A 20,981-nucleotide genomic window follows, 5' to 3' on the forward strand; every position below is an offset into this window, starting at 1 on the left:
CACTCTCTCTCTGAGTGAAGCTTTTCTTCTGAGTTTACTGACACTCTAAGCTTATCCATCTTGGTAACCAACTAGGTAATATGACATTATTTTTGGCAGTATTACTTTTAGGAAAACAGTCAGTGCTGGTGCCATGAGCAGACAGCTTGAAGGTAGTCCTAACATTGATTGGGACTATGAACAGTGGTACATTTGCAGCTGAGGCTTCTCTGAATGACTGTATGGATTCAATGGTGCTCAGCAAGGAGCAAGCTTGTCCTGTTTGGCACAGCTGTATCAAGTCGCTGTGGATGTAACCAGAGATAGTTTAAAGCAGTCCTGCCAATACCATCAGCTACCTCTAATGACCCAAGTCAATCCTAGTCTCATAAAACTTAAACTTTGTTTGCCCTTTCATTGATTCTATAAAAACTTTAGAAATTAATAATCCCATTCTGTCTTTACTCAGCTTCTAATAGAGAACTGTTAATTGAGGGCTTAATGACTAATTTTATCTCTTTCCTTAAGAAAAGTTAATTCTCCAGGGCCTTCAACAAAGAAGAAATAGTTCTCCTACAGTAATCTTTTGTTTAAATCTTTTAATACTGCTTCTAGAGGCAATTCAGACAGTTGAACATTACTGCTGTAAATTCCTGATTCTTTTTGAATTTCCCACACAAAAATTAGCATACTAGTAAATTGCATACTAGTAAATTACATACTTAACAAAACAGGATTTATGTTAATTTAACTTTCATCATTCTTCTCTATAGACTTATGACAGTCAGGAAAATTTCCTGTCTTTTCTACACTCTGACAGATACAGAAAGAAAATCAGGTAAACATTTATATAACTAAAATATGTGACTTCTTAAGCCATAGAATTCTGAATTTTACCTTTACAGTAAGTTTCCTTGAACATATTAAAATATATTAAAAATAATCATCTTATTTGTTTATATGTCTAAAAGTTGATCAAATCCTATTTAGCATAAGATTGAAAAGACATGGGGTTATTTCTGTATAAAATATTCTCTTTGGTTTTTTAGGGTTTCTTTTTGATTGTTAGTACATGTCAGGGTAGCTTTGGCAGAAACAGATAGAACTTGTCTTGCTATAAAATAATTAAAAAACAGAACAAAAAAGAAGTACACTGGAGACAAGGAAACTCCGCTTCTGGATACTAATAAAATGTGCTTTGACATTTGCAAAAAGCATGCAGAAATAGCTTAGCCTACCCTTGTCCTTTATTTTAAACAGCAGGTGCTGCAGTGAGAAGAGCTCTTACCTGCAAAAACCAAGTTTTATTAGAACAGAAACAGGCAATGAGTAATACTTTGAAGAAGCTCACTTTTAAAGTACTCATAAAAAGAAAACTCAAGGTGAAACAGAACAGGAATAAAAGATTTTGTAAGTAAATCTTTCCAAGCATGTTCTTTTGTGTATGATTACTGTGAGGGTGGTGAGGCACCAGAACAGGTTGCCCAGAGAAGCTGTGGATGCCTGTCATGATCCAGTTTTAAGGTTCTTAACAATGCCTCTGCCCAAATTAAGGTGCAAACAAGACCATATGCCAGTGACAATAGTAAGGGTTTTATTTGATGGTAAATATGAGAGAGATAGAGAGAGAAAGAAAGAAAGAAGTAGAAAATAGGTGGTGGGGGGGGACAGAAACACAGGGACAGAATAAGGAAAATATCACCACTCTGTGGAGCCCAAGATGTTCGTTGATCCTCTGCGGCTGGTCTTCTTGGTGGTGAAGGTCCCCCCGGGAGGCACTGATGGGTGTACATGCTCAGGCTGGGTGGGCATTTGAACAATGCATTTCCCTTTATCCCTTCAATCAACAGTTTGACTTTCAGTTCAAAGTCCCACTCTTCAGGGAAACTTCTTCGGTTGTGGCTTTTTTATAATGAGCAAAACTTTATATCAATGTTTGAGGCATGAACTATTGTCAGTCTCTGACAATGCCCCATCCCTGGCAGGGTGCAAAGTCAAGTTGGATGGGGCTCTGAGCAACCTGGTCTAGTGGAAAGTGTCCCTGTCCATGACAGAGGGGTTGGAACTAGATGGTCTTTAAGATCCCTTCCAACCCAAAACATTTTGTTTCTTTTCACGAGTTTATTCCCAGTTTTACTGACTTGTGCATTGCAACAAAGTTCAATTTCTTCCATCCCAAATAACTTTTTCTCTCCATCTGCTTCTTTGCTGCACACAGGAAGACTTCTTCCCAAAGGAGCAAGAGAACACAAGAGGAGGAAGGTAGTTCTCCTCTGCTGCTTTATGGAGATTGCTCTTTGACATGTGGTGTGGAAAACTGGTTGCAACTTATTCAATCTAATATGAATCTAAACAAAATAGCAAAATCGTTACTGTTTACCTCAAGGTTAAACTGAAAACCTGGATATTTTCTTTTAAATAATCATAGAAATATTTTCCCTGGAAAAAAAAATCCTCATGATTTCTGCTTCTCAAATTTACATCTATTGGCAAAGAATTTAACAAATAACTGCAAAGATAAAGATCAAATCACTAGAAATGTACTACTTATAACTAACTTTGAAGCTCTAGAGAAATTCAGATTTAAATCTTCACTTTCCAGGCATCTGTTGCACTATCTTCAGTACAACCAAGTTTTTGCAGAGGAGCATCTATGTGAATGTACTTTTTATAAAATGCTATTAGCTGATTGTTGGTTTGGAAGGGGGTTTTGTTGTTGCTGTTTTAAGGCTGATTACTAACAAGTTAAGCAAATTATTAAGTTATTTTTTAAAATATAATATGAGATTGTTGGTATGATTATTTTATGTCTACCTCTGCTTCTATTTCTGCCAGTATTTGATGATTTGACGCAAGCATGATTCTCTGTGAGTCTTTGGAAAGTTGCCAAAGAAGATATCAGTTTGAGTGACTAAATATATCTAGTAAAATAGCTTGACAGTCTTTCTGTTTTTCTTCTATTAGTTTTTCTTCCATAAAACCTTGCAGGACAAAGGACGCCTCCAAACATCCTTGAAGAGGGGATTTTTTTCCACAAAGTGTGAAATTTAGATTTAATTTTGAAAAAGGGTATAGCTAACTAAATGGAAAAACCTTAGCTGTCATTGATCCTACCATAAACCTAAAAATGTAGGAATTTTTTCTCAAAATCATTGAAAATCCAACCACCTTAACCACTTTACAGTACTTTTATCTAATAATTTCTCGCTTTGGGTGACACACAGAAAAGAAAATTATAAATCATAGCTATACATTTTAGAGTCTAGGAATTATACTCAGGTTAGAGTTCTCTTTATTGCTTCTCTATCCAAGCATGGTGAATCTCCAAGACATGAGTTTAGACACAGCTTTGGTTTTAGATATTCTGAAAATAAATTATATTGAAAGTAATTAGGAGTGTGGAAGCTACTGGCAAAGTAGTCATGCCTTGTTGTAAAATAAAATAAGACACATAGATCATACTACACTGGAGTGTTTGGAAAGGAAGCTTGTTTCTAATTTCAGTAAAAACGTGGTAAAGGACATTTTTCAATCTGTAAGCTTTTTGTGAGAAAACCTGAGCAATATCTCATTTACAATGCCTTTCCATTATAAGTTCTTGGACTTCCTCTCTACCAGCAGCCTGCAGCAGGCTGATTAAAATAACTCTTTAGAACATATTACATATTAATAGAGAAATAAATTTTTGTTTTAATAAGATTTTAATAAAAAATGTTATTTTAATTAAAAATTACTGTTGTTTCAAAACTGGAGGGGTTTTTGACAAATTTCACATAAAATTTGTAACTTTGACCTCTTTGTGTATTGCATATTTTCATATCACATACTCTGAAACACTGAAAACCTCAAGTCATTTATCTATATGCTTGCTTATTAGATAAAATATGATATTTAGGGTTTTTAAATTAGTTATGTATTCTACAGAAGATGATGTCTTTGAAATAACTGCTGCTTCTAAAGTAAGCTTTTAAACACCTTAAACTGGCTAGATTTCTTTCATTGAGGTTACTTAAAACTGATGTAGTTCTGCAAGTCTTTCCCCAAAATGGTTATACTTCACAGAGAGAAACAGTTCTCTTGATTATTACAAAACCCACCATTGAAATCCTACTGATTCCCTTTTTTGTGTGTTAAAATGTGCTGGACTAAAGAGCCTAGGAATTGTACTTTCAACAAAGGTTACCTTTCAACTTGGATTTTCATTTCCTGTTTTTCATGTTGATCAGTTATTATGAGAATGAATAGGTGAACTTAAAAGCCTGTGCTAAAACTGTTCCCCCTCCTATGTCTACCCATAGAGGAAAAAGCAGGACTAAGGTAAGGGAATTATTATGACCATCAAGTTAGCAGCTTCTAGTCTGGCCATTCCTGATTGTAATCAAGCTCCTTATGTTGACAGAAAAAAAAAAAAAAAAAAAGAAAGGGGCAAACCTGTGTCTTTTCAAAGAAACTGTGATTTTATGATTTTTTTTTAACATACATTTATGTTAAAATGTCTATTTATATGAAAGAAAGCTTTCTGATTTTCTATTAGTAATGCTGCATGCTTTAGCCCTTTCCTAAACTGTAAGCCACTGTCCAAATCTAATAGCTTGTTTAGGGATTCCATAGAGTTCACATAGGCAAAATAGTTTCCTTGCATCAGAAAGGCTCTTCTCAAGAAATAGGGTTGAATGGGAAGTAGGAAGAGATTAATGAGGACATGAGTTCATATTCTTTGACAAAATTTGCTCACTATTTAATTGTTGGACAAGTACAATTTCACTGTCCAGACAGTAGCTTTTCTAGCTAATTCAGCTTAGCTTTCCCCTGTAAAGGCAAAGCATTTGTATATAGCATCCCTCACTTTCTTCAGCCATTGGACTGATAATATTTAATATTGAAGTTGTCAGCTTTCAGGGTCAGCCAGCTCTCTGGCTTTTGTAAAACATTGCTCAAGAACAGATGATAGCAACTCATACTGTATTTGTAGACTTTAAAAATGTTTTTAAATATGATACCTGACAGTCATTAATTTGGGATATTCTGCAGCCTTGTCTCTAAATTGGAGGATATGTCAGACATACATAGAAAAAAAACCATTAACTCTTCCTCATTAATGAAATTAAAGTGCAGATAAAGAGGAAGAAAAATACCATGCTATCATGAAAATAAAGAGCTTACAGTTTCAACATTTTTTTTACCTTTGAGCAAGTCCTTTCCAACTCAACACAAACTAGAAGCTTAGACTACTAGTCAAGGTAGTCAATACAGCCCATTGCTTAGTCACAGAGACCAAAGTCATGAAAGTAAACATACAGTTATCCTAATCAATCACTGTAAATAGTAAATCCTTGAGTAACAAATTATGTCTATTCATTAAGTACATTATATTCTTCAAGTTCAGTTTCTTTAGTGACAAAGACTTGTTAGACTCTGACTGGAAGAAATGACACCATGATTGTCATGTATAGAATGTAAGTCAATGGAATGTCAGTGTAAAACAGCATGTGGTAGAACTTCTAAAAGTTCAAATTCAAAAGTAAAATATATGCATTCATAATTAAATTAAATTCTTTTCACCCTGTCTTTCCTAATGCCAGAAGTGATTAAAGTGTTTGCTTAGTACCTCAGATACCAGATAATGTTTGATTACCTGTGAATTAATTGAAGTGTGCTTTTAATGAAATTTACACTGCCAGGAGCATTTAGGTTCAACCCATTTGTTCATAGGAGACATCAGTGTGTCCCACACCTTGAAGAAGGTATTATTGTTAATTATATATTATATTGTAATAATATATAATTATGTCTGGTATTATTGCATATTTTTCTTTCTTATTATGTAGTGAATCTGTATTTAGTAATCCTAAGCCCATGGTACAGTGTACATCTTTACACCAGGGTGAATCCCATACATTCAGTTTTTGTTTTGTCACTTATTTTTTTCCAAAATAAAGGTGGTACTTGATGCAATATGCCTTTTCTTCATGACCCAGGGTTTTGCCACTTGTCTTCTCCTTTGAAAGAGGACTGCCTCCTGCAGTCTAGTTAGAAGAGCAAACAGTGCAAGATAATTCTCTCAGTTTTTGGGTAAAAGGGGTGGCCATATTACCTATAATGAAAGAAAGCAACAGACAACCTCAAAGAACTGCCTTGACAAGAATGTTTTTTGGAATTTCTTGTTTGGCAGGAACTCTTTATTGCTGGATTTCATCTCAGATGCCTATTCATCTTCTAATATTGCTGTAAATGCAGCTATTGTAACTGTTACTTGACCACCTTGGGTAAGATTCTACATGTATACACATGAACAGTTACTTGTCTCTTTGAGGTTTTTGTTTTATAGTTTTTATTCTTTTGCCCTTTAATCAACTAAAATGTACTTATTACTACAATAGCCTTTTATGATTTTTTTCTACACATGATCCATTTATATAAAAGAAAACGTTCCAATTTTTTTTTAGCAATGTTACATACCTTAGTCCTTACAACATGTAGAGCTGCCATATACTATACTCCTCTTTGTTCTGAATTATCAAAGTTCCTTGGGTGCAGATTAGTAGTATTTCACTACACTGTGTTTTATTTTACTTTATGTGTACCTTTTGTGCAGTTAGTGCTAAATTTTTGCTTGAACTTGATATTCATGCGTATTTAGTTTGACCAAAACCTTTAGAAAAACACACAATGAAAAAAGTGGCTGAAAAATATCAAAACAAAAAATATTTGAAAGTTTTTATTTCTCAGGAAAACAAACAATATTTTGGAACTAGGTTTTGTTTTATTAACTATCAAAATCTGTTAATATCTCAGTCTTACTTGTAAGATATTAAATTGTCTTGCTTTCTCTTTTCCGTGTTTTCATTTTTCCCCCTGTAAATCTTTGCACTTACCACACTTATGATTACGACAATGAACTACAGAGCCAGCAAAGTTTATCCTCTACCTGTTTTCTCTACTAAGAATATGTAGACATAAGATCAAGGATATCTGTTCTATCTTTGATGCATGAGCATAAATTCTGTAAAGTTTATAGGAATTATGTGCATACTAAGTGAAAAATACCCTTGTGGGGTAATAAAAAGGAGTCTGGTAAGCTCAGTGGAGAGACAAATGTCAGTGCCGTACATTTAAAGAGTTCTGAATTGTCTGGAAAAAAATACATCTCACTTCTTATAGAATATTGTGAATTCCCTTCCCAGATTACCAAATCCTGTGTTTTTCTCCTTTAGGAAGGATTTCCTCATAATGGCTTTTCTCTGCAACTTCTCCAAGGGAGATAATCTGTATTTTATGTCCAGATTTCTACATCACATAAAATGAGGTCATGAATCGTTCAGAATGTTTATTCTACTTCTGTGGGAGACTGTTGCTTTCCCATCTACGGTAAGTCACTTGCCAGTATAGCAGCAGTAATAAAAATAAGAGGGTTTCAGTCTATCTTTTCGTTCTGTTTTTATCATATGCTATCTTCTGCCCTCATGTTGCTTTCTGAAGGCAAACTATTTCACAGAAATGTTCAGCTTCACCATTTGTCAGAACTTAAGATTTCATTAAAGAAAACTCAAACTAAAACTTGGAGATGATGTCTAATAAATAGAAATGCAGGTATCTTCTGGGTCATATGTTGGTTTTCAGTAGAAATATATAATTGGTTTCTTTTATTTCAGGCTTTTTCTTTTTTTTTTTTAAATTCAATTTTCTACTGAAAAATAGCTTATAATATTATATGTGACACTGCTGTTCAAGAAAATTATTTTCTTTTGGCATTCTACCCTCATTCTACATTATTATTGTCTCTTTTTGGCATTTCTTTTGCATAATTCAGCAGTACAGTCTGCAGTGGATAAACTATATTTCAAGAAAAGAGAACATCCAAATCCCTCTGCTCAGGGATGTTTTACAAGAATTAGACTGCAGGCTGTGTTCTGTAAGTTAAAACCAGGAAATACAGAGCAATGAGTAGTTGTGATCGTAAAGTACATCTAAATTGGACTTCCCTGGTCTGAGTCAGAGCCTCATGCAGCCAATGTTGTCCACACTGGACAACAGGAGAGTTTATGCGACAGAACTTCTATACGTGTGGCTTTCCCAAAGTTCCCAGGCTGAAACATCCACATAGCCATCATCTGTTTGGTCCAAAAAAGTCACAGGAGATGTTTTGTAAGTAGGATAACTATCCTGCTGATGCTGCCCGTTTGAGAGAGGCACTGAGGGGTATTTGTAATATTTCAATATGTGCCAAGACCTTTTTCACTTTACACAAAGTGGGTAACTTTATGTCGTACACCTACTTCTGAAGAGGTAATAAGAAAGGACACCTAACAGCAGTTTGAGTTTCTTATGCTAGTGACCTTCTTTGAAAGGGGATAAGTATGTACCAAACTGAAAGAGAACCAGAGAGAAAACAGAAATTCAATAGTGTTCTCCTGAATTTTTATCTGTCCTAAGCTAACCTTTCCATAGTGTTTGCTTAGGCTAATAAGAACAAACCACACAGATTTGAAAGATGATTCCTCAAGGATGCAACAAGGTAAGACTCAATCCTCCTTTGTCAGGCAGCTGAGGACACAGCAGAATTCCACCAAGCTCTATCAAGGGCAGACTGCTCCAGAGATCAAGGTCAGCCAACAGCTGAGGATGACAATGAGGCAGCCAAGGATGGAGATATGATGGCCAAACTCTGTCCCCACAGCCCCCTCACCTGCTCATGGTGAGCAGAGCAGGTCTGGTGTCAGCAGGAGTTGAGAGCACCACACAGGTCTGTGGCAGAGAGGTGCCAGCGCTGCTGTGGCACAGCTTGGACAGGACAAGGGACAAGCAGCCCAGCCAAACAGAACTGCAAAGCAGGGCAGGGCAGACCTCACTTCTCATGGCTCATGCTGCACAGCTCTTTCTGCACAGCTGTCTGACCTGAGGTCACACAGCTGCACCAAAATCTAGGCTTAAGCCCAGGAAGCCAAACCCCTGGGGCTTTGAAGGAAGATAAAATTACACTCATGGCTTAAAGACATTTGGATTTCAAAAGTTACGACAGAATTTAATTTCAAGTCATGTTAGTAGATACTAAGAACAAACAAATGTATCCTGTCCTTCAGTTTTTATATAAGTATATAACCCCAACCAAGCTGAAGGTGCTGGCAATTTCAGATAGTTTGTAGTGCTTGTTACAAAGAGATGTCAATTGATGGCACGAGGGGGAAGATGTGCAGCTCTATTTTGTAAATAATAAAGGGAGAATATTTCTGTGAAGTCATCTCTGCAAATCATGCCTGAAAATTCTTACACAAATTTACAAGTTACTAATTATAGATCTGCTCCAAAGACATTTACCTTTTCAATTTGTATTATTAGGAGACAAAGATACATTGGTTTTGCATATTTTTCATGCTTCAAGTTAATAGGTACAAAACAGTCAGGATACTTGGTAAAGCTGCTGGAAACTTTGTGATCAAACTCAGGTTCAAACTGGGATATTTGGCACAGTTTATATGAAATACAAATTTAGATAGGATTTACTGGCTCAAGGAAATAGGATGATCTCTTCAGGGCTGCATACCATTTTAATGTGTGACACTTTTTTTCAGCTCAGAGAAAGATGAGAACTTGTATGTATTCTCTTTGCAAATCAAAAGACATATTTATGAAAAAAAAAAGGAGGGGGGGAATTTTGCCAAGGCTATTCTAAAGGACTGTTGAAATTCAAGTAATCTGCACACCTGTATAAAAGGAACAGCTGATATAATTGAATGTGTTTTTCAACTCATCTGCTTCAACGGATGAAACTGATTCCAGCCAGCTTCAGCCACGGATTTAACTATGCACCACATGCAAATTCCCAAACAGAGGATTCAAGAACATTCATACAATATGAACCTGTTTTTCACAGTCCAGTGCATTTATTGCTGAATAACAGATGTTAAAAGGAAATTTAGGCACTGAGGGCCAGGGCTGGATTATCAGCTCCAAAAACTGGCCTATGCAACCATGCTCCTGCCAAGTCAGTGAATGTATGATATGCATTTGGCTTGTGTTCAAGTCTTACTGTGTGAAAGCCAACAATCTGTGTCAATCAAATGACTGGTGGATTGCAAAATGGTGTGCAATTTTAAACTGATGAGAGGTTGGAGATGAATTTTGATGTCTGAAGTATACACTTACTGTTTTAAGGCAATCTAACACTGAACATGAGAGGATTAGAAAGAAAAAATATGAATGTGTTCAGGCATACTAAGGTAATTGGTGAGTCTGTACTTCTATTAAGTTCTTTATAAACAATAATGAAATGTGGTAAATGCAAAAGCATGTTCATACTCAGACTGGAAGGGAAGACTGTCACAAAAAATACAGACACCACTACTATGCTTCCCATCATTAGCATTTTAATAGTAGGCACAGAGTCTTTAGTTTAGATACTGCTACATTTGAAAATTATTGCTAAAATTTGTCAATTCAGGTGGTAAATTCTGTTACCTGTATTCAGGAACCACTTTTAGTGTACCTTTGTTGTATAACAACAGTAGAAAGAAATTTGCCTCTGCTGACACAATTTCCTCCTACCACTTTTCTTCTTGCTGTCCTTCAGATTCCTCCTCTAGGATTTATTGACCAGAGATCCTGGTTGGGAATATGCTTTCCAGGCTATCTTAGCTACTTCCATTAGTGATCCGGGCTCATAATGTAGAACAATGGGAACAATAACCTGTATGTATTGTCACTTCATACTGAGGAAAGTTGATTTTTTTGAGATTTTTAGACAAAGGCAGTTTTAAGTATAGTATTTCCATTTCTGGTTAGGCATAAAGGCTTAACTACAAATGCTTGGATCCTTTCACTCAATTTTTATAGCATAAGAAGCGCTAACAGGTGACCATGTATTGCAGCTAGTAGCTTTTTCAGGGGGGAGGTGTGGATGGAGGCAGATGGTTATGTTCCTGAAGCTGTAGAGAAAAGAAGAAATCCATTAGGTAGTGTAATTTTCTATCCCAGTTCTTTTGAAATTATTGTAATGAGAAAAAAGTCCAAATTGCTTTACCATATATTGCAAATATTTCCTCATAAAAAAAGTTCAATGTTAACTATATGAGTAGTAATCCTACTCAAAATATTTGATAAGGCATTTAACAGCAGTTTTGGAAAGACAGTAAGTATCCTTGGCTTGGCTTTTCCTTCTGTTCATTCAGCAACAAATCAGCCAAATAATCATAACTGTTAATTCACACATCCATATACTCAGGATAAGAGTATATATGCTAAAAAGTTTTTAGGATGGCTCAAGCCTAACTTAATTATCCTCATCTAAGCATTACTGTATTTGCATTTTTCAAATGCATACTTTAGTGCAGGCAACAAATAATTAAAGTCATTGGTTACACTGTGATCTGTTGTAGTGATTTTTAAAAAGCCTCATCTAAAATGTACTGATGTCCTCAAGAGGCTCTGCAGTATTTTTGATGAAATGATTGCTCTTAATATATTTTAGGGCAAAGTCTAAAGGAATAGTTTAATTCATTGGCAGCCCTTGTTTAGGTTAAGAAAGTTCTGATATTTGCTTTGTTTTGAACTAGAACCTGGGTAGAGTTAGAACTCAGCTGTGAGGGTGTGAATTACAGCTGACTGATGTTATGGCCTCAGAAAGGACAATAATTGAGATACTTTAAACCTAATCTCCTGTATGCTAAGGCTAAAATCCAGTAAATTAGTATATGATTTGCTGGCTAATTATGGAGCTTAATTAGAGTATTTAAAATACAGAATACAGAAAAAAAAATTCCTAATGAAATTCGTGAAAATACTCATAACAGCTCATTCAAGAAACCAAACCAAATAGAATCTTGTAATGTTTTAAATGGTACTGCTCAGCCTCCTATAAACATAGGAAAAAACCCCAAGCAAATCAGTTGATTTAGAATCTCCTTGGCTTTGTAATGCCATTCTCCTTGACTTTATACCATCATTTCTATGTGCGTGTATTTATGAAAAGATAAACCAAAATTTTTATGTTCTGAGCAGGTACTTTGCTACTTTTCTTCATATGTCAACTGTGCAACAGTTTTTATAATTTCAAACACTGTGTAAGTTTTGTAAAAACATTCCAAATGCTCATATAAAAGTTTTAAATAAAAGCCTGAGTGTTCTGTTTAAAGAAAGACTCTTTAAGGTAACCTCTCCATGTAACAATTAAAAGATGTCCATTTCGGAGAGGAGTCGTATCCTACAATTCTAAGAGGTGTCACTTTTCTAGCCAAGGCAAAGCATGTTCTAGTGAGGCCCTGAGTTAAAGAGTTTGTTTGTTAAAGAGAGATAGTGCTATTGGATGAAAATGCCTCAGAACAGTTCCTCAGACAGCTAAATCCCAAAATGGAAAAAGAAAAGTTATGCTGCACTCAGAAGGACATGCCTTATCGATTTTATCTGCATGGGATAAAAGGATTGTTATCAAAATAATGAAAATAATTAACAAAACCTAAAACATACTCCAAACAAATTTGCTCAGCGTAGAAACTATAAACTTCCATATTCTATTTAAAAGTAGAGCATAATTTTAATTTCTTGAAACCATAGTATTTATATGTACTTTGATGTTAACACTACGTTACTCTAGAAACTAATCTTTAGTTGTAAACACATTATGAGTTATGGTGAGCGCTTTTGTTGAAGAACTGTGCCCAGTATGTACTGAGGTGCAATGAAGAGAGTCTAAGAAAGAGAACAATAGGAGCTATTAAACTTTGTTAATGACTGTGTTCTTTTTTGAAGGTTCCCCATGTGAAATTTTAAAAGAAACAAAATTCCCTTTTTGGTTAGTTTAGTATATGACTCAACATTAGAAGACTATTTTTTAACATCATTTTATTGAGCCTTTTTCATTAGTTTTCATTACAGTGGGATTATTCAACCAATCTTCAGGTAATTAACCTCTTTTTACCTTTGTAAACTTCTGCATTGGAACTCACGACAAGGAGATGGAGATATTGTCTCTCTCTAATCACAGACTATCAGGGGGTGAGTTATTACATGACAAATATTAAGTGTAAAAGTTATGATGACTTAAATTTAGAGCTATCTAATCAGAAACAATAGTATAAAGACAACTTTTCAAAGAAGTGTACCCAGAGTTGTTAAAAAGAGCTGATTTTTGAAAGAATTGTTTCTTTATGCACAATCCTGAAACTACAGAGTAGCAAAGGCAGAAGTTTTGTATTAGTTTACATCATATCAGTGGGGCTATAGAAAGCCAAATCAGGTGACAACATTTAGAAATTAAGGGCCAGATTCACTAATCTAAATATGGTCTCTGTGTGCCATTCAGCTGATGATAAGTGGGTGAGATGCAGAAAAAACCTTTAAGCAAAGATCCCTGACATAAGGCAAACTAACCAGTTTGCCAGGACACTTGAAGAGGTGGGGTGGTGTAGGGTGTGTGTGTGTGGGGGTGAGATGCTGCAGTGTTTCTCAACCCTTCTTTGCACTGGAAAATGTAGCAGTCAGCTGATTAAGGGTCCTTTAAGAATCCTGCAATGCTCTATGAGCAAAGCTACTAAATAAGAGCTCTAAATGGTGAATAATCACAATGGAAGAACTTGGTTCTGGATTTCCCACTGAGCTCTGAGCACAGGCAAATATCATGTTGCAATTTGGTAGTTACTATTCTTTGTGGTTTCACTGTACTGGACATTGCATTACTCTCTCAGCATGAATTCCATCTGCCCAGTGGCTAATGTTTATTCTTGACACTTCAGTAGAATATAATGTGCCTGAAAACATCTTAGACATAGGGTATTACTCTTTTCTTGGACAGGTGTATCACTACTTTTTTTTTAATAAGTATCACTCAAACAACTGCATATGATCTGTTCTCTGCCCTTCCTGAAATGGACCTGTATGGATTTCTTGGTGGTGTTTCTGAACAGCTAAAAGCTTTTTAGAGCTTCCCAGTATCTGAGGGAATGTATTAACTTAGATTTTTCTGTGATTTTGAATGCTTTTCCCCCCTCCTGTGAAGGAAGAAAGGAGGAGGAATGGCAGAAGATGGATTCTGGTACTTGAGTGCTACGAGAACTAGGGTTGATTCTCTCCTTGCACAGGCTTCCTTACACCACCCTGTTGGGAAAGCAGAAAACACTGGTATCAAAGCTGATGTTGTTACAGCCTCAATTATTTCTCCCTTGATTTTTGATTGCCTCTGATTGCAAATCTTGAAAATGATTTGGTTTCATCTCACAGCTCTGAAACCCTGTGAGAGGGTTACTCTGAGTTTCAAGCATCTTTACTTGGATTTGAAAATCTTGTAGGTTTGACAAGAAGACATTTTGAAGTAATTTTGTTAAAAACCTGTAAAGCCCTGTGGATATTTAGGAAAGATTTACAATATTGTTTTAAACTAAAATTAAACCAATTTACATTGATATGGCCTAGATATAGATTGAAATCACAATGTCCATGCAAGGTTTTGTTGTGGTTTAACAATGCATTACTAAGCTAATATAAAAAGTGAATTTGCTTAGGTTTAATCATAGAAGAAACATGGTTTAAAGCTGTATAAGCTCTGAAATTTAGGTTAGGTGCTTAGATTCTCTATTGTTTTTCAGCTCACATTTTCCTCACTCAATATATCAACATATTCCTTAAATAGCCTACTTTACAAATTAGCATTGAGTAAATACTAAGAGTTGTTGGAAATAACTACAGGTGATTTACAAGGGAAGCCATAGTGTAATAATTCTGGGGAACAGGGTAAGAATGTTAAGAAAGTTAGTATTTTTCCAGATAAACTATTTCATAAAACTCTGTAGTAGGAAAATTGACTCATTTTTGCAATTTTTTCATTACAGAGAATTAATTTAATTCTGCAGAAAAATCATCAGCCAGCTGAAATTGCTTCCATTAGAGAAAAAACATCTTAATGACTTACAGTGTCTAACACTTAGTGAAGAATTAACAGCACTATTTATCTTTACAGCACCTCTATGTCATTTACAGTTCTAACAGTTGTAATATTAAGTTGCTTTGTTTCTCAGTGTTATCTCTAGCTTCCATTTAAAATCAGAAACTCCATTTTATATATTTTTAATTTGAACTATCCTTGTTCTAAATTAGTCATCCATGAAGATTGAAACAAATAGGTGAGCAAACACCCCCCAAATAAACATATTTTTATGTTTACATATTAACATAAAAATAAAAGTAAAATAAATTTACATTTTAAGAAATCCTTGTGAACGTGACTCACTACGAGTGTTTTTAAAAACCAGTATAGGTTGGGATCCTTAGCCTGGAGTTCACCAAGACCTCATCACATGGAGAAAGGAGCACCATGTTGCTGGAAGAGGGGATAAATGTGAAACCAGTGAAATGACAGCCTCAGTTTGTTCCCATTAATTTCATGTAGCTTCCTGACTGAAGCTGTTGGGAGCTATAGCTCCCGAAAAACTCATACACAGGTTACAGCTGGTGGGTTTCCAACATGCCTTGGAGAAAAACCAGCAGAGCCTTGAAGGTCAAAGCTAAAGCCTTGAGGTGAACTTCCTCCATCTGTAGCTTTCTTGATGCATACCTGAGTGACAGGTCTGTATTGCTTGGACTTTGAAACCCCCTGATGTGTGGAAGGAAAGTCCTGGCTCTGGTAAGGCTGCCCAAGCTTTTTAGATGGTGATTACAAATCTAGAAGATGATGGCCTTTTGAGAAGTCCCTATGTTAGTATGGCTCCAAGGGTGGGAACAGCTTGTCAGGAAGCTTCCTTTTGTTGCAGGAGCTTTCAATCTTGTGTTCTTCAGTGCTGTGTGATACAAAACCAGTTCTTTTGGGGTCTCATGTTACAAAACAAGTTCATTATAATAAGACAGCTGATTTTCCCTTTCCTTAACTCCCAGCCCAACCTGAACAATCAATTTTAATGTAAAAAATAAATAGATGACATTGTTACCAGAAGGTAGAATTATATTTTAGGCCTGAATCAGGGATAAAATCTTGCAGGCAGGCTACAATCAGAAAAGAATAGCTGCATTCCTGTGATGCAATGTTATTTAATCATTGACTTTTGAACTATATTGGCTGTTACATTACCATTTCCTTGGCTGAGTCAATTCTTCCTTAGCTGGGGAATAGAGAAGGGCATGGGTACATAAATGCAGGATCTTATTTAATCTTCCAAGACATAGTGAGGCTGTGGGGAGCATGGAGTGCTGTAGGGAATCTCATGCCCCTTCAGTCAGAATATGAAAGTAGGACGGGTGTTTTTACTGCATGGAGGCTGGGTGAGCAGAAAAAGATGATCTCACTGGGAAAATTGCTATTTCACTGTGAGGAGGTAGCCACCTCCAGAAATGTATTTGTGTCATAGTAGTCTATATTAGAATAATACCTGATTCAGACTGAATTGCTGTCATTAATGATGATTCTGAGAATGTAAAAAGTAGTAAAGTCATAAGTCCCATATAATGATTGCAGAATGGTCAACTACTCTCACTGCAATGGTGTTATCTAATCCAATACATAATTTGTTTGAATATATTAGGCCATTCTAAATCTATTACGTTTATTATGGTTGCCTGTAATCTAGCTGACTTATAACTTGACTCTCAATTTAACTTTGTTGTATTGTGTAGTATAAATCTACTGCGCTAAATAAGCATCTATTTGAAAAAAAAGTCTCTGACACCAGAATAATGGACACATTTCTGCTGTTGGATATTATTTAATATTACTTCTAGAGACAGGAAGTGTACAGAGTTCCTTCTAGATATGGTGTAAATAGGAAACCAAGATGAAATCCAGATGTCCAGAAAATCTGAAATCAAGCAATTAGTATATTGAGCAAGGTGATGCAGTTCTCATTAATTCATTCCCTTTAGCTGACAGCTGATTGTGGCAGCTAAACATCACTTGTTTAATGATATCTCTCTTTTTTCATTCCAAAATTTCATATTTGACATTGATCCAACTAATTCACCAACATTTTATTCTGGGAAAGGATGAGTTTTCTACGTAAATCTTTCCCATAGTTTCAGCTGCGGGCAGAATAAAGTAGAAACTTCCTTTCCATATTAGTGGGTGATGATCTGTTCATTTACACTCCTGTCTTCTAGCTGTAACCATGTGCTAGTATGGGTAATTTTTTTTTTTTCCAAGAGACTGCCTTTCAGCAGTAAAAGAAAATAACAGCAAGCCATCTCACCTTGGCAGTAAAGTGTCTCCTTATAATTCCCCTGCTGAAGAACTGCTACACATCGGAAAAAAACATCTTGAAAGGAAAGTTCTCTATCCTTTTAATATTTTTTTGTGTAATTCTCGCCTGTATACCCTTTTTTTCAAGGGATACCCAAGCAAGAGTTACAACTCGCTTTCGCAGGCTGATGTTAATTATAATTGCAACTAAACCTATGGCTTATTTAAAAGAACAGAAATCTCTACAAATAAGAAAAAAACACACAACTGCAGCCCTGTGAGAAGGCAAAGTTTGTGCTGCAGTGGGTTTGAAATTGAAAATTATAATGTAAGGAAAAGGAGTTGATGGGTATCAAAGAAACTACTACTCTTTGTCAGTGTGAATCGAATACATATACAATAAAATGTACTTTGCACATTCTTATTGTGACTTACCACTGAGTAATCTACACTCTGCTAAATTCTGGGTATTTTCCATACAACTTAATTTACTGATAGTAAAGTTTAGCTAAACTTTAACTGCAATCAAAGCTATATGAGGCTTTCACATTTTGCCAGTCACTTCTTTTGACTAGGAATTTGTAATCTTTTTTTTCTCATGGCAGCCTAAATAACCACCTTTCTTCGCACTCACTCTTTAAATAAAACATTAATGACATTTCACACTCCTCTAACAGGAGCCCTCTTTTTCTAATGTGGCTCTATGGAACCAAACTCAGTAACTGCTTTGTGCTTTATACTGAAGACGAACTCATGTCTGAATGTCACCATCTGTACTCGTTTCTGCCTGGTCAGGATCATAAAAAGATCATCTAAATTGCAAACTTGCTTGTGATCTTCTATCCCAAAGATCCTGTATGAGTTCAATAATGTCTTTGTAAAATACAGAGAAGTAAGCAAATCACCCTTAAATCCTTATAAATCTCTGTCAAGGAAGTATATCTCTACTACATGAAGACTTTCCTGGTGATTTCAGGGTGTTGGAATGGAAGTTTTTTCTTTTGTTTTCAATGGATTCACCAGACATATTTGTGTCATATAGAAGTATATTCAATTTATGTTGTGTCTACATTTCTTTGCTATTTTTATTAAAGGATTTGTTATATTATCAACACTGCTGTCATCTTATTATACCTTATTGACTTTCTCTCACAGTCTAGGAGTTGTTCAATAAAACTTGTCACTCTTTAAAACTTATATTCTTCCACGTATAGCATTTCATTGAACCAGACAAAGTGGAAGAACAGCTCTATTTTTGATAGCACAGTAAATACATCGCACAAGAAAGACTGTAGAAAGTATCCAAGAAATGAAATAACACTCTCTTTTAGAAGCTGTTTTTTTAAACTACTCTTCAGTTTGCCAAAAGAAAGTATCCATATCTGTTGCTGTGCAAGCAGAGAGGTGCAGAAACAATTAAAACCCTTAACAGTGGTACTCTGTGTTACTGAATCAGCCTGAATGATGCTGAGAGAAACAAGAAATTAAAAGCCACCATAAATGGTGCATGAATTATTCATTTAAAAAATAATTGATGGGATTTATTAGCCAAAAATTTAGAAAGTAAAATTCTTAATAATTCCATTTTATTCTCTGGGGGCATTGGTCAGCTTTATGCCTGTCCCCAGGCACGATATCCTGCCAGAACTTCAGTGAGAACTTCTTGCTGGGCAGTGGCTTACACACAGCACACACAATGCTCTGATATAAATTATTGCTATACAATTTAAGTTTAAATGTATATAAACAAGCAGAAGAGGGAAGAGGCTAATTTTTTGTTCTTGTGGAATGCAAGACTTTTCCTCCTTCAGCAGAAGCCCGGAATTTGAAGATGTCCTTCTCAGTAACTTAGTCTGACTCTCCCTTGCAAGGACCTGATTTACCCATTGAAACTGAAAATTATTCTTTTCAGTACTTTGCAACAAAGAAAAAGCCTTACCTGTATGTGAAAGCTGAATGCACACACTTCTTTCCCCTCCTGCCTCCCCATTAAGAAACATACCTGTTCAACAAGAGGTGACTCAGTGTACTTAACTCAGTACTTGAGCACGTATCTTACATGTTAGGCTGAAAGAAATCCAGGCCTGAGAATGAGACTAGGAGCCATCTGCTCTTATTTGAAATATCCACAATAAAATGATCATATAAACTGTTTTTATGCTCAGTGGAACAAAATGCGCACCCTAAGAGGGCTATTCCTGAAAATTTTTACAAATTACTCTTCATGATACGAAACTCTTCCTTCCAGTTTCTGTTAATTTCCCTCATGAGACCAATGTGCTTTTCATCAGCAAATACATCCTTTCTCCTCGTGTTTCCTGTGCAGGACCCGCTGTCGTTAGACCATGGAGCACATGCTCACTTGTAGGCTCCCTTCAGGTACTGGAAGGCTGCAATGGGGTCACCCCAAAGTCTTCTCTTCCCTAGGCTGAACAAACCCAATTTTCTCAGCCTTCCTTTGTAGGAGAGGTGCTCCATCCCTCTGATCATCTCTGTGGCCTCCTCTGGACTCGCTCCAGGATGTCAGTGTCCTTTCTGTCCTTCCTGTGCTGGGGACCCCAGAGCTGGATGCAGCACTCCACTGGGGTCTCACCAGAGAGGAACAGAGAGGCAGCATCTTCTCCCTCACCCTGCTGGCCACACTGCTTTGGATGCAGCCCAGGGTACAATTGACTGTCTGGACTGTGAGCACGCATTGACAGATCACGTGCAACATCTCATTCCCCAGCACCTCCAAGTCTGTCTCAGCAGGGCTGCTCTCAGTCTGTTCATCCCCAGCCTGTATTGGTATTGCTGTGCCAACCCAGGTGGAGCACCTCACACCTGGCCTTGTTAAACCTCATGAGATTCCCATGGGCCCACTTCCCAAGCTTCTCCATGTCCCTCTGGATGGCATCCTGCCCTTCAGGTGTGTCAACTATACCACTCAGCTTGGTGTTACCTATGAATTTGCTGAGGGTGCACTTGATCCCTTCATCTATGTCATTAATGAAGATATTAAATAACATTGGTCCCAATACAGACCCCTGAGGGACACTACTTGTCACATTCTTTAATATTAATCAGAAAAAAAGTTACTTCTTCCCTTTTCCTATAAATAGCAAAAAGATACTAGATTTTGAGGCAGACTGAAATTACTAAGTAATTTGAAGGGTCAGTAGTTGAAGTGGTTCAGTTCAAAATATCCATTACTTACTTATTTTGCTTCTCTGAGATAAGAATTAGGAGAAAGCAAAGCAGCCACAAAACTTAAAGGAATATAAAGAAGTTTATTAACAGACCTAAAAGAAAGAAAGAAAAAAAAAAACAGACTAAAGCTTCAGAACAAGTTTCCTCCCCCCACCTTTCTCCCTTCTCCCACTGACAATGTAAAAAGACAACCCTTGAGATTGTCAGTCAGTTTACCACCTCTGTAATAATCTTTTTCAGTTCACATAGGGAGAGGAGTCTCTCTTGCTCATGCTATGGAGACATCTCCACAGGGAACAATTCTCTCATGGCTTCAATGTCACAGTGAGACAGCCGCCCGGGTTGGTTCTCTGCTCACATGTGAAAGTCCCTTCCCTCGACTTACAGCTTTCCCCACAACTGCTTTTGAGGGTTCAGTCTTTAGCTAATGGGGTACCATTTTAAGGATGAGCTGTTCAGAAGCAAAGGTTCTCTTCACCTGTCTCTGGGAGCATCTTCAGCTCCAGGAATAGAGGCCCTCCTCCTCCCCTGGGAGCAAGGGTCCGCATCACTTTCATCTCTCTCTGTTGAAGCTTCTCATCAAATCACAGCTATTTCAACATTTGCTTATTTCAGCACAGGTACTTTTGCTCACAATTGCAGTTTGAACTCTTCACCCCCCCAT

General features: G+C 36.4%; 1 long non-coding RNA gene across 1 annotated transcript in view; it reads left to right on the forward strand.

Annotated features, from left to right (window-relative positions):
- The first annotated feature begins 736 nt into the window (after positions 1-736).
- The window catches only part of LOC108444985, an 86,180-nt gene continuing 65,935 nt past the window's right edge, over positions 737-20,981 (forward strand). The window contains exons 1-5 of the long non-coding RNA XR_001859709.1: positions 737-817; positions 1,240-1,389; positions 2,198-2,241; positions 6,152-6,245; positions 7,194-7,347. This is a non-coding gene — a long non-coding RNA (uncharacterized LOC108444985). The remainder of the gene's footprint in view (positions 818-1,239; positions 1,390-2,197; positions 2,242-6,151; positions 6,246-7,193; positions 7,348-20,981) is intronic.

This window comes from Corvus brachyrhynchos, unplaced genomic scaffold, assembly GCF_000691975.1.
Source record: "Corvus brachyrhynchos isolate BGI_N302 unplaced genomic scaffold, ASM69197v1 scaffold60, whole genome shotgun sequence".
Taxonomy (NCBI): domain Eukaryota; kingdom Metazoa; phylum Chordata; class Aves; order Passeriformes; family Corvidae; genus Corvus; species Corvus brachyrhynchos.